The sequence below is a fragment of the Sus scrofa genome, chromosome 3 (assembly GCF_054392235.1).
Source record: "Sus scrofa isolate SSC_HxYL_T2T_F1_AM1 chromosome 3, Sscrofa_HxYL_maternal_Yorkshire_Landrace_v2.0, whole genome shotgun sequence".
In the NCBI taxonomy this organism is placed as follows: Eukaryota; Metazoa; Chordata; class Mammalia; order Artiodactyla; family Suidae; genus Sus; species Sus scrofa.
In genome coordinates this window covers 91,771,716-91,784,863 of record NC_139385.1, presented here as the reverse complement: position 1 = coordinate 91,784,863, position 13,148 = coordinate 91,771,716, and the positions used below count along the sequence as shown (strand labels likewise).

Sequence of the window (13,148 nt, the reverse complement as noted above, 5' to 3'; positions counted from 1 at the left end):
TCACCTCATCTCCCACGAACAAATCTTGAACAATTCAAGATCTGTGTCCCCAAGGAGCCAACAATTATTTCGTCACAGAGCAGCCTACACCCAGTTTTAAAGAGAATACCTAAAACATGTGTCTAATTTGTTTGGGGCCAGTTGTGCACCTACATAGTCAATTATGTTCCCAAGCAGAACCTATCACTTGGATCTGAAGCATCCGAGCTGGGCTTCCTCCAGAACAACGCTGGCTGCTTGCTTCACATCTGGTTGATTGCAAGTGCAGTGTGACAACTTGATGTCACTAAAAGTGAACCCTAAAGTAAACAATGGCCTTTGGGTAATTATGATGGATCGACACAGGTTCAGCAGTTCTAACGAGTGGACCCCTCCGGTGGGGATGCTGATAATTGGGGAGGGCCAGGCCTGTGTGAGGGCAAAAGTATATGGCACATCTCTATATCTGCTGCTCAGTTTTGCTGCAAGCCTAAAACTTCTCTTAAAAATTGCTTTAGAAGTTCCTGTTGTGGTGCAGCAGAAGAGAATCCGACTAGATCCATGAGGAAGCGGGTTCGATCCCTGGCTTCGTTCAGTGGGTCTGGGATTCGGCATTGCCGTGAGCTGTGGTGTCGGTCACAGACACGGCTCGGATCCCGCATTGCTGTGGCTGTGGCTGGGGCTGGCAGCTATAACTCCAACTGGACCCCTAGCCTGGGAACTTCCATATACTGTAGGTGCAGCCCTAAAAAGCAAAAAAAAAAAAAAAAAAAAAAAAAAAAATCTTCAAACTACTTTGAGCATACAAATGTTTGGCTCATGGGAAAGTGCTTCAGAGGCTTTTTAACCTTCAGAGGCTGTGCTGGAGAGAAGCTGATGAGGCCTCTCTGCAGACAGGCACCGATCCCCTGACCCCCAGCTTTGCTGGATAGTGAGCCTCAGAAACTCCAGCTCATGCCTTCCTGGCTGGCTTCTGTGAGCCCTGAGTCTAGCGGAGCTGCACCCTTCCCCACCTACCTGAGGATATTCTAAACCACTCAAGAAGGGCAGGAGCAGTGGGTGATTAGAAGCCAATTAAAGATACAGCCCAGCTCCTCACCATCTTACCTATTACCACCTGTGCAAAGATCACCTGCTGGCACAGGGGTGGGGGGAGGGGGTGGACTAGGAGGGCAATTTCCGGTTACTGCCCCAGAGAGGGGGCTGTGGCTGTCTTGCCGCCTGTGCCTGGCAGAGGAGGCCAGTGACAGGAGCCACGTCTTAGGGCAATGACCAGGTGAGGGCTTCAGGCCACCTTGGGGCCCTGAATCTGGAATCAAGAGACACGGAGAATGAGGACCTGTTGTGGGGTCCTCTGTGGACTGAAAACTTTTCTTCACAGCCAGAAAAATTGCCAGTCGGGAGGGAGAGCGCACTTCGTCTTGGGCCCAACCTCTCTTTGTTCCTGCCCTTCCGGAGTGGCTGGGTGTTCTGCAGCACAGACCTCAGGTAGGTGGGGAAGCGAGCAGCGCCGTCAGACTCAGGGGCTCGCAGAACCGGTCAGGAAGGCGGGAGTTGGAGCTTCTGAGGCTCACTATCCAACAAGGGCTGGGGGTCAGGGGGCTCGGGGCCTGCCTGCAGAGAGGCCTCCAGACGTCAGCCTTATCTCAGGCACAGCCTCTGAAACCCTTTCCTGTGAGCCAGGCGCCAGCGTGCCCACATGTTAACAAACATCATGACCTTTACTGCACACAGGCCTGGGGGAAAGTCAGGGCAACCGTTCTCACTTTGAAGTGCCGCGTCAACGGTATGGCATCTTCCGCGTAAATGACACGGGGATGACATGCGTAGCCCGCTGTCACTTGAGTCATTTTTTCCAGATGTGGCAAAGGGGGGAGGCGGCCAGTGTCATGGAAAAAGCCTGGATTCGAGTCTCTGTCAGAGGCCGGCTAACCACACAGACTGCAGCTCCTGGCACGACTGTTTCTCCCCTGTGATGTGGGAGGTGGAAAGGGAGTGATCCCAGCCTGGATCTCACCTGGGAGACGGGTTCACCTAAAGGTGGTGGGCGGGGCTTGGGAAAAAAAAAACAAAAACACTGGCTGTTGGTTTTGCAGGCAGACTGCGCAGCGGAATACACGCTAGACTCCGTGTTTAAAGACTCAGGTTGGAGCGGAGCTACTTCTTGGTCAGGTCAGTTTAGGCAAGGTACTTACAGTCTCAAGGCTCCTGTTTCCTCACCTGTCAAATAGGTGTAAACACCCTGAACCTAACTCCCTCGAGAGTTGGATTAAACGAGATGGCAATGCACCGGAAGTGCTGGAATTTGATGCTGTCAAAGGTGAAAGTCCTTTTGGGAGTTCTTGCGGTGGTTCAGCGGTAATGAATCCAACTAGTATCCATGAGGACACAGGTTCAATCCCTGGCTGGCTCAGTGGGTTAAGGATCTCGCTGTGAACTGTGGTGTAGGATGCAGATGTGGCTCAGATCCTGCATTGCCGTGGCTGTGGGGTAGGCTCCGATTTGACCCCTAGCCCTAGCCTGGGAACTTCCATACATGCCGGAGGTGCAGCCCTAAAAAAGACCAAAAAAACCCCCAAAAGGTAAAGGCCTTTTGTTAGGGGCTAAGGGGGCAGGACACATCTTGCCTCCTCAAGCCCATTCTCTCTCTGGGGAGGAGAGCATCCGCTAGTTGGTGGCCCCGGTAACCTGGACCAATGGCTGGCTTCCTGCAGGGGCTTTCCTGCCAGTGCACAGTTTCGGTTTCCCCTCTCAGTCGCAATCCAAAGCCAGAAGTGGGGAGGCACGCAGATTTCTCAAGCAGGGGAGGGGCCCTCTGCAGAGATGCTCTGTTTGCTGGCATTGCTCTCCATCACTTCTCCGTGCTTTGGGGAACAGAAGAACAGCCTGATTACACATCTTACTGGGTTTTCTGTTTTCTTTTTGTGACTCATTTTTGTCAATATTTCAAGTAAATACTTTTGGGGAAGATACATCTTGGCTCAGTTTTCTGCTCCCCATTTTTCTCTGTGCCAGCTTGACGGGTCTTCCTTCTATGTCCAGCCCACTGTCCTTGGGGAACAGGCTGGGGTGCTGGAGATCACTGGTTGCCTGGGCTGTCTGTAGCCAGGACCTGAGAGGGTTTGGGCATTACTATAGCATTGGAATTCGTTTACTGTCCTTCGTGTGAGGACAGAGGGACAGGGGCCCCCTGCCTCCCCTTTGCCTTTCCTTGAAGGCATTTGGCACTGGCTGAAATCTCTCAGTGACCCACTCCTCTGTGTCTTGGGCCCCTGTTCAGTGCAAAAGTCCTGGGAGTTGCTACAGTCTTCAGGAGTGATGCTTCCTATTCCCAGAAAGTCAAGGACCAGCCTGGGAGGACTGCAACTTCCCCAAGATTGCTATTTTTACCATCTTGTGTTTCCTGTAATTATTAGCTGTGAAACCACAAAAATGGCCTGAGAACTTCTGTGTTGGTGAAAACGTGGAGATTGAAAGAGTGGGTACTCAGAGAGGGCCCCTTCCCCATCCTTCGCCCTGTGCATCTCCTCCATCTGGTGGTTCCTGAGTTATATCCTCTTAATTTTTTATTTTTTAAAATTAAAAAAAATTTTTTTGGTCTTTTTAGGGCCACACTTGCGGCATATGGAGGTTCCCAGGCTAGGGGTCGAATCGGAGCTGTAGCTGCTGACCTACATCACAGCCACAGGAACGCTACATCTGAGCCTCATCTGTGACCTACACCACAGCTTATGGCAATGCTGGATCCTTAACCCATTGAGTGAGGCCAGGGATCGGACCTGCGTCCTCATGGATGCTATTCAGATTCATTTCCACTTAGCCAGGACGGGAATTCCTGAGTTATATCCTCTTAAAATAAACCTGTGGTCTGGTGGGTAGATGGGTTTCCTGAGTTCTGTGAATCGCTCTAGCAATCAAAGCCAAGGGTGGAGCGTGTGTGTATCACTGGACACTGGACCGCCGTTTGGTTGGAAGCACAGATGACAGTCTGGACTTGCATTTGCATCTAAAGTTGGAAGATGAGGGCAGTCTTGTGGGACTAAGCCCTTAACCTGGGGGATCTAAGGCTGTCTTCAGGTAGATACTGTTGGCTCCGAGTTGAACTGTAGGACACCCATCAGGTGCAGAAAATTGTTTGAGTTCCCTCATGGCTCAGTGAGTTAAGGATCCGGCATTGTCACTGCTGTGGCTGTGGTGTGGGTTTGCTTCCTGACGTGGGAACTTACATGGGCTGCAGTCGCCATCAAAGAAAAAGAAAAAGAAAATTGCTTGTTGGTGTGTGGAACCCCGCCTTCCCCAACATACACACACTGGAATCGGTGACCAGAATCACTTAGTTCCCCAGAAGGGAACAAGCCCAGGATGTGAGTGCATCTCTCTGTCTATCCCCACTGTACCATTCTGTTGCTACAGCAGAGCTGTGTTGGTCCAGCTCTTTGGTTAGAAAGCTGGTTAGGAATCAGCTAAGGGGTCCCCATGACCATCCCAGGCTCCATGTGGCTGGAGGGTAGAGCCTTCTCCTGACTGGCCCTGGACCCAGACCACCTGTACCTACCCGTCTCCTCACCCCTGCACCTCTTTTGAGGCGGTATGATCTTGGCCGTTTTAAATCAAGGAGGTAAACTTATTTATTACCTATTCTGAGTCCTCGTGCTCATAAACTCTCTGTAGCTGTAGGTGGTTTGCAACTCCCATTCAACAGAAGCTAGAATTGAGAGTGGAGGGTTCATGATTGTACATAGCCCTGCAGCTAGTGTTGGTCAGTCTCCAAAGCTCTTGTGATTTCCTCTAACACTTGCCTTGGGAGATTCTTTGGAGAAAGGGACAGAAGCCTTGTGGTTCATAACTTTAGATCTGGAAGGACTTTTAAAATTTATTTATTTTGTCTTTTTAGGGCTGCACCTGTGGCACATGGAGGTTCCCAGGCTAGGGGTCTAATCAGAGCTACAGCTGCTGGCCTACGCCACAGTCACAGCAACACCAGATCCTTAACCCACTGATCAAGGCCAGAGTTGGAAACTGCATCTTCATGAGTGCTAGTCAGATTTGTTTCCTCTGAGCCACAATGGGAACTCCTGGAAGGACTTTAGATATGAACCATTTCCTCTTCTGAAAGATTTGAGATTACAGAAGTCTTCTGGTGGCCTAGTGGTTAGTAAGGATCTGGTGTTTTCACTGCTGTGGCTTGGGTTTAATCCCTGGCCCAGGAATTTTCGCATGCTACTGGCACAGCCAAAAAACAAAACAAAACAAAAAACAAAAAACAAACAACAACAACAACAACAACAACAAAATGAAGGAAGGAGAAGTTCCCATCATGGCTCAGTGGAAATGAATCTGACTAGCATCCATGAAGATGCAGATTTGATCCCTGGCTTCTCTCAGTGGGTTAAGGATCTGGTGTTGCTGTGGCTGTGGCATAGGCCAGTGGCTACAGCTCTTATTTGACCCCTAGCCTGGGAACCTCCACATGCCAAGGGTGTGGCCCTAAAAAGACAAAAAAAAAAAAAAAAAAAAAAAAAAGGTGAGGGGGAGGAAATAGTCCTTTTTTGCAAAATGGAGGTCATGCTAGTAGTACCTTCCTAATAGGGTCACTGTGAGGATTCAGTGAGTTACTTCAGGTGAAGTATTTTGAAGAGTGCCTGGCATATCAGAAGCACTGAGTAAGTGCTAGCCATTTTATTAATATCATTGTTGTCCTGCATACCTCCTACACGTCACACAGGTGGAAGGGAAAATTCAGGATTAGGAATCGGCACAAGGTCACACAGTTTGAGAGTAACACAGTCAGCTCAAAATAGCCAATTCCATGCCTGTTCTTCTCATATTAAATAGTTACATGAAAAACAGAACAAAACAACAAAACAGAGTTCCTGTCGTGGCGCAGTGGTTAATGAATCTGATCAGGAACCATGAAGTTGTGGGTTTGATCCCTGGCCTTGCTCAGTGGGTTAAGGATCCGGCGTTGCCGTGAGCTGTGGTGTGGGTCGCAGACGTGGCTCAGATCCCACGTTGCTGTGGCTGTGGCGTAGGCCAGCGGCTACAGTTCCGATTAAACTCCTAGCCTGGGAACCTCCATATGCCATGGGAGTGGCCCTAGAAAAGGCAAAAAGACACACAAAAAAAAGTAGTTACATGACAAAACTGTAAGAAAGACTGTGTAGGAATATGGGTTCCGAATGAATGGTATAAACTCTTGAATACCCTGTCAATTATCAAAAGCCTGTGCTCTCAATATTTTTATTTTTATTTTTGAATTTTATTTTTAAAATAAAAAAAATTTTTGTTTGCTTTTTAGGGCCACATCTGAGGCATATGCAAGTTCCCAGTCTAGGGGTCAAATTGGAGCTGCAGCTGCTGGTCTGCACCACAGCCACAGCAATGTGGGATCCAAGCTGTGTCTTCAACCTACACCACAGTTCACAGCCATGCTGTGGGGCCAGGGATCGAACCCGCCTCCTCATGGATACTAGTTGGGTTCGTTACTGCTGAGCCACAACTGGAACTCCTCAATATTTTTATTAAATAAACTTCGTGTTTTAGAACAGCTTTAGAGTTACAGAATTATTGTGCGTGCAGCACAGAGAGTACCCATACCCAGTTTCCTTATTTGCTGACATCTTAACATTAGTATGAGACATCTGTCCCAATTAACAAGCCAATATTGATACACTGCTATTATCTACAGGCCATGCTTTATTCTTAGTCCTTTGATTTTTACCAAATGTCCTTTTTCTCTTCCAGGATCCCATCTGGACACCACATTACACTTAGTTGTCATGTCTCCTTAAGCTTCCTTTGGCTGTGCCAGTTTCTCAGACTTTCTTTGTTTTTGATTGCCGTGGCAGCTAGGGTATTAGTGGTCAGATACTTTGCAGAAGGCTCCTCTCCATTGGGATTTGCCTGAGGTTTTCCTCCTTGCAGGCTGGCATTTTGGGTTCTGGGGAAGAAGAACAGAGGTAAAGTGTTACCTCATCACATACGTCAAGGGTACATTCTGTTGGAATTCCCTTATGGCACAGAGGGTTAAGGATCTGGCATGGTCAGTGCAGCCTGGATTGCTGCTCTGGTAAGGGTTCCCTGGCCTGGGAATTTCCACATGCCGCAGGTGCAGCCAACAAAAAATACCAATGTGATATTGCCATTGGTGTAGACCTTGAATTGACCTCTGGTTGAGGTAGCGCTAGTCAGGTTTTTCCACTGTGAAATAGCCCCACCCCCTTCTATACCATATTCTTTGGAAGGAATTCACTATGTGCAGCTCACACTTTAAAGGCTAAGGAGTTGGAGTTCTTGCTGTGGGCCAGTGGGTTAAGGATCCGGCATTGCTGTAGCAGTGGCGTAGGTTGTAGCTGCAGCTCAGATTTGATCCCTGGTCTGGGAACTTCCATATGCTGTGAGTGTAGCCAAAAAAGAAGAAGAAGAAGAAGAAAAAAAAAGACTAAGGAGTTATGTTCCTTTTCAGGATGGTGTATCTACATAAAGTATTTGGAGTTCTCCTGCATGGAGAGATTTGTCTATAGCTGTATATTTAAATACATATGTAATGCTATAATTAGCTAATATTTTAAGGTATAGTATATAACTAGAGTGAAATTTATTCTTATACTGCAGGTACCTACCTACCAGTGTCGTCTTCTTGATGAAATATATTATTTGTAGCTAAGATCTGCTCAGATCTGATGAGAGCATCATGTTTTCAGCAACTGTGAGAGCTCACTTTTATGGAGTGTCTACTCTCTGCCAGTGTTGTTCCCAGCACATCACCTGCTGTATTAACTCACTTAATCTTCACAACTACTCCCTGGAGTGAGAACTGTTATCACATCCATTTTTCAGATAAGGAAATAGAGGCCCAGGCTGTTCTGACAACATGCTTGTACAGATAGAAAGAGGCAGACAGGGGGAAACGCCAGCAATCTGGCTCCAGAGCCTGTTCTGTGGCTTCCACCTCTATACCCTAGCCTGGTCAGGCCTCAGTGTCAGAAACACGAGCTAGTCCAATCTTCTCAAAACAAAGCTGCCATCATCCTAGGAGGCAAGGCTGTCTGAGGGTACAAATCTGTTGTAGGGCTGGCTGCCAGCTTGTAGGCGCTGCCCTGAGACTCCTGACCATTTCTAGTTCTGAGTTAGATGCTGGCCAATCTGAGATTTTTGAACTTGGTCTTTAGCTCAGCAGCCTCAGATTTATCACTGAGGTCAGCACTTCCTCAGAGGCTGCTGGAGCAGGAGAGGAGCCCTGTTGGGCTGCAGAGCTCTGGGAGCCTCTGCCACGGGGCTTAGTTCTGTGCCGGAGCACCCAGGTGACCAAGAGACCATGAAACCAAAAGTCATTTAAAAATAAGTGGGGAGTTCCTGTTGTGGGTCAGTAGAAATGAATCTAACTACTATCCCTGAGGATGCAGGTTCGATCCCTGGCCTCCCTCAGTGGATTAAGGATCTGGTGTTGCCGTGAGCTGTGGTGTAGGTCACAGATGCAGCTCGGATCCCACGTTGCTGTGGCTGTGCTATAGGCCAGCAGCTGTAGCTGCAATTTGACCCCTAGCCTGGAAACTTCCATATGCCTTAGGTGAGGCCCTTAAAAAAAGCCCCAAACACTCAAGTCCTCTATTTCATTTCTCCCATCACGCTAAGCAAACACACTGCCCTTAGCTGCACTTTTGATTTCTCCCCAGGGGTGGGGGCGACTCTCAAGCCTTCTCCCACCTGCCTCCTTGTCTCCCTGCTGCTCCCACTGTAAATGCTTCCTATTCTCAGATTCTCCCACCCCTGGTGTTTTCCTTCCTTCCCCTGATTTTTATCTCAAGAATGGCTGGCAGAGCAGGGCTCCTTTCCTCCGAGGATGGTGTCCAGGAGAGAAAAAGGAGTGTGGGGCTACGACCCTCCAGGGGGTGGGAAAGGCTGGGGACTTGCCAATCATTGGTCTCCTCACACCAGCCCCTATCATTGTTTGGTAAGGAACAAGGTGCCTGCTCCCTAGGGCTGCTCTAAAAAAAACACTGCAGGGAGTTCCCGTCATGGAGCAGGGGAAATGAATCTGACTAGGAACCATGAGGTTGCAGGTTCGATCCCTGGCCTTGCTCAGTGGGTTAAGGATTCGGTATTGCCGTGAGCTGTGGTGTAGGTCGCAGACACGGCTTGGATTCCGCGTTGCTGTGGCTGTGGTTAGGCCAGTGGCCACAGCTCCAATTCAACTCCTAGCCTGGGAACCTCCATATGCCGAGGGTGCGACTCTAAAAAAAAGACAAAATAAATAAATAAAAATAAATATAAAAAAAAAAACTGCAAATGGGGTGGCTTAAAACAACAGAAAGCTGTGGTCTCATAGCTCTGGAGACTAGAAGTCAGAAATCAAGGTGAGGGCAGGGCCATGTTCTGTCTGAAGGCTTTGACACCCACCAGCCAGGAGTGCCAACTCCACCCTGGGCCCAGTCCTACCCTAGACAACTCCCACCATAGGATAACCTGGCTACACTTCCTCCTGGTCTTGGGCTGTCCATCTGGGGGTCCCACTTTGGTTGAGGAGCTGCAGAGGAAGATGTGTTTCTGTGGCCCGGGAACTGGAGCTTCCTCCTCTTCCAGAGAGATCAGCTAGGTGGCATGTTCACTGAACTCAATGGCAGGGACAGAGAAGATGCCATGGCCATTGTTATGAAGGGGGCCCTCCTTTTCCATTAAAGGATTAGTGATGGGCCATCAGAGAAGCACTTGTCAGGTACTGAATTCTTTCCACTTAACCTTATGTAAGTCAGGCTTTCCTGTAACACACAGGCCGACCCAGCCGGGGTAGAAGGTGGCAGGAAGGAAGGAGGCCCCCTGAGTATTGTGTTTACAGGGGTATCTGCACTTACACCTGCAACCACACCCTCACAGATTCCACAGCAGGAGGGTGGGGAGCAGGGTGGTTAAGAGACAAGAGAGCAGAGAGATACTGTTATTATCTCCAAATTTTGCCCCAAACTATGAGATTTTCAAGTGGCCCTGGGGGTCTATTTTCCCCACCCCATTCCACTCCCAGGCCTAATACATTAAGATGAATGACCGCGCTTCTTCACAGTTCACAAAATGCTCTGTTTAACATCATCCTACTTGGTCCTAAAAAATGTCCTGTGACCTGGTTGTGATTGATACCTTTATTTTATTTCATTATTTTTTATTTATAATGATTTGTTTTTCATTATAGCTGGTTTACAGTCTTCTGTCAATTTTCTGCTGTACAGCAGGCAACCCAGTTCCACATACATGTTTGCATTCTTTGTTACCTTTATTTTACAGATGAGGAAACTGAGGCTTAGAGTGGCTCAGGTGACAGACTTAGTGACAGAGTGAGACTTCTGACTCCTTGGACCATGTTCTTACCCTATGCTGTTTATTTTATTTTTTTGTCTTTTTAAGGCCACACCCATGGCATATGGAGGTTCCCAGGCTGGGGTCGAATTGGAGCTGTAGCTGCTGGCCTACACCACAGCCACAGCAATGTCAGATCCCAGCCTCGCCTGTGACCCTCACCACAGCTCACAGCAACATCTGAGTGAGGCCAGGGTTCAAACCTGTGTCCTCATGAATACTAGTCAGATTCTTTTCCGCTGAGCCATGACGGGAACTCCGGTGCTGTTTATTTTTTCACTAAGATCTTGGCAGTTCCCAGAGTGGTGCTCAGAAGGCATGCAACCACCACCTGCCCCCTGGGTTGGCACCTGGCCCTTTCCCACCAAGGCAGAATGGGAGCAGAGGAAGAGGGATTGCATCCCAGCCGTCCCCAGCTGCAGGGAAGTGATGGATCTGAAAGGAAATATCCAGAGGGTGGCCTTCCTGCCACCTGAGCAAGGCGGGGGCCGTGGGAGCCGCGTCCCGGAGCAGCAGACCTCTGTGCATTTGTTGTGTGTACCTTCCGCCCAGTATCCCTCGGTGCCCCTGAATATGCTGTTTTCTCTGGTGAGTCCAGAGAGGGAGCTCTCAGGAATCATTTCACTGTCATTTAAAACAATCGTTTAAAAGAAATGCTTCACAATTTGGTGGTCTGGTTGTTTTTCTATCCAGTAGTGATTGCTCATTGTGAAAATAAGTTGGGACATGACAGGCAAATTAAAAGGAGGACAGAAGAGGAGTTCCCGTCATGGCTCAGTGGTTAATGAATCCAACTAGGAACCATGAGGTTTCGGGTTCGATCCCTGGCCTTGCTCAGTGGGTTAAGGATCTGGCATTGCTGTGAGCTGTGGCGTAGGTGGAGACAGGGCTTGGATCCCGTGCTGCTGTGGCTGTTGCAGCAGCTACAGCTCTGATTAGACCTCTAGCCTGGGAACCTCCATATGCCGTGGGTGTGGCCCTAAGAAGACAAAAGACAAAAAAAAAAAAAAAAAAAAAAAAAGGAGGACAGAAGGAAGAGTCACACTCTCTGGAGACAAGCAGTTGTCCACCCCCTGCTTTCCCTTTTCTCCCCCTGCAGGGAGTCTGCTGCCAAAAACAGCTTTCTTACCTCCCCTCCAGGCCGCAAATAGATTCTAACAGAAAAAGTTCTGTTTCTACTTAGGATGTAGAAAACTGTAGGAGAATAAAGAACGCAGTTCCCATCCAAACAGTGAGTAAAAGACAGAGTCTACAAATCATCACTTTTCTTGAACCCATCCGAGAATGACAGTCACAAGGCGACAAAAATGAACTGAATCCCAAAGAGTGATGTATTTCTGAGAGTAAACTGGACATAGCTGAGGATAAGACAAAGTGAACTTGAATATAGGTCAGTAGAAATTATCCAAAAGGAAACACAGAATAAAGAGTGGAAAACAGAATATTAAAGATTTGACATTAAATGGTCTAATAGGCAAATGATTGGAATCCAGAGGAAGAGAGATGGTGGCACCTGACTGCGAGGGAAGCTAAATAGGAGGGCTGCCCCCCTTACCTGTGAAGCTGGGAGAGCACTGGCCTTTGCATAGGGAAGAACAGGAGAGAAAATCCACCTCCTGATGTCTGAACCTGTTGCCTGAACAGGGGATTACCACTTGCTAATGGATATAGTAGCAGGTTATGGGGTGGAGATTACTGGTCTGTTACCACCTGAGGAATCTGGTCCTAGAGCCACATAAACAAATGCAAGGAGCCCCAGCAACCAGGCAGGATGAAAACAAGGAGAGGACTCAGAACAAGTGGCTGGAGGATACAGGTAGTGCAACTATTTGAACAAAAAAAAAATAACCTTCACTGTTAGGAGGCTTTTGCTGGATGATGCTGTGATACCAACCAACCCCAGAAGCTCCCTGGCTCACATAAACAAAAGTTTACTTCTCAGTCATAATACTCCACCTTCATCTGTTGGCTTTGGCCCTCCCCTATGTCTTTTACATCTGGACTCAAGGTAAAGGCAAATCTACCATCTGGAATGTTCCAGCTCTGAAGGAGGGAAAAAGAGATGACAGGACCACATGAAGTCTCTCTCTTGCTTTTTTTTTTTTTTTTTTTTTGGTTTTTAGGACCATGCCTGTGGCATATGGAGGTTCCCATGGATACTAGCTGGATTTGTTTCGCTGTGTCACAGTAGGAACTCCCTGAAGTCTCTTAAAATGTGTTTTGAGAAATGGCCTAGGTGGTTTCTATTCACATCTCATTGACTAAGTCACCTTCTAAACGTGGTGTCCATATGGTAGTAAATCACCAGTATTTTGCAGAAATGGGAGAATAATTGGGAATAGTGATATGGTCTATTTCAGAGCATTTCAGACTTAAGAGGCATTAATTCTATCTGGAACTAAAACCATGACTTTCTAATTAAAAGCTCAGTGGATTAATTCAAAGAGTATATGGGCAAAGTGAAAAAAAGAGGGTGTTGGCTACTCTTGTTCTTAGACCCATATTACAGTTGAAGAAACTGAGGCCCAGAAGGGTTAAGGAACCATTCCAAGGTCACTCAGCTGTGGCAAGGCTGGTATTCAGTCCCAGATAGTCTAGCTTCTGCGCGTGTGCTGTTAAGCGCTATTCTTGATCACATTTTCTGCTTTGTAATGGCCATGCTATTCTGCCAGGATAAATAACCAGGGGGACAGAGACAGGACACTGAATGTGAGAAACAAAGATTCAAGATGGTGAAAAGGACGTGTTGGAGGAGGTATAGGGATTAAATAACTGATACTAGAAGACACCTCTGAGTTTAGGAAAGACTTGCAATTTACAAG

General features: G+C 47.9%; 1 protein-coding gene and 1 long non-coding RNA gene across 3 annotated transcripts in view; one reads left to right on the top strand and one right to left on the bottom strand.

Annotated features, from left to right (window-relative positions):
• The first annotated feature begins 1,190 nt into the window (after positions 1–1,190).
• Positions 1,191–13,148, top strand: part of LOC106508312 (BTB/POZ domain-containing protein KCTD18-like) — a 233,359-nt gene continuing 221,401 nt past the window's right edge. Inside the window, exons 1-2 of one of the 2 annotated variants that reach the window (XM_085019141.1) lie at positions 1,191–1,255; positions 1,361–1,467. The gene's annotated coding sequence lies outside the window, so the exon portion shown is untranslated. Of the gene's footprint in view, positions 1,468–2,075; positions 2,152–13,148 lie in introns of both variants that reach the window. The other variant, XM_085019139.1, reaches the window with a different exon arrangement.
• On the bottom strand, positions 6,480–12,028 carry LOC110260002 (uncharacterized). The gene is made up of 2 exons (XR_002342645.2): positions 11,882–12,028; positions 6,480–6,919 (listed from the first exon to the last, which is right to left on the bottom strand). It is a non-coding gene; the product is annotated as an uncharacterized LOC110260002 (long non-coding RNA).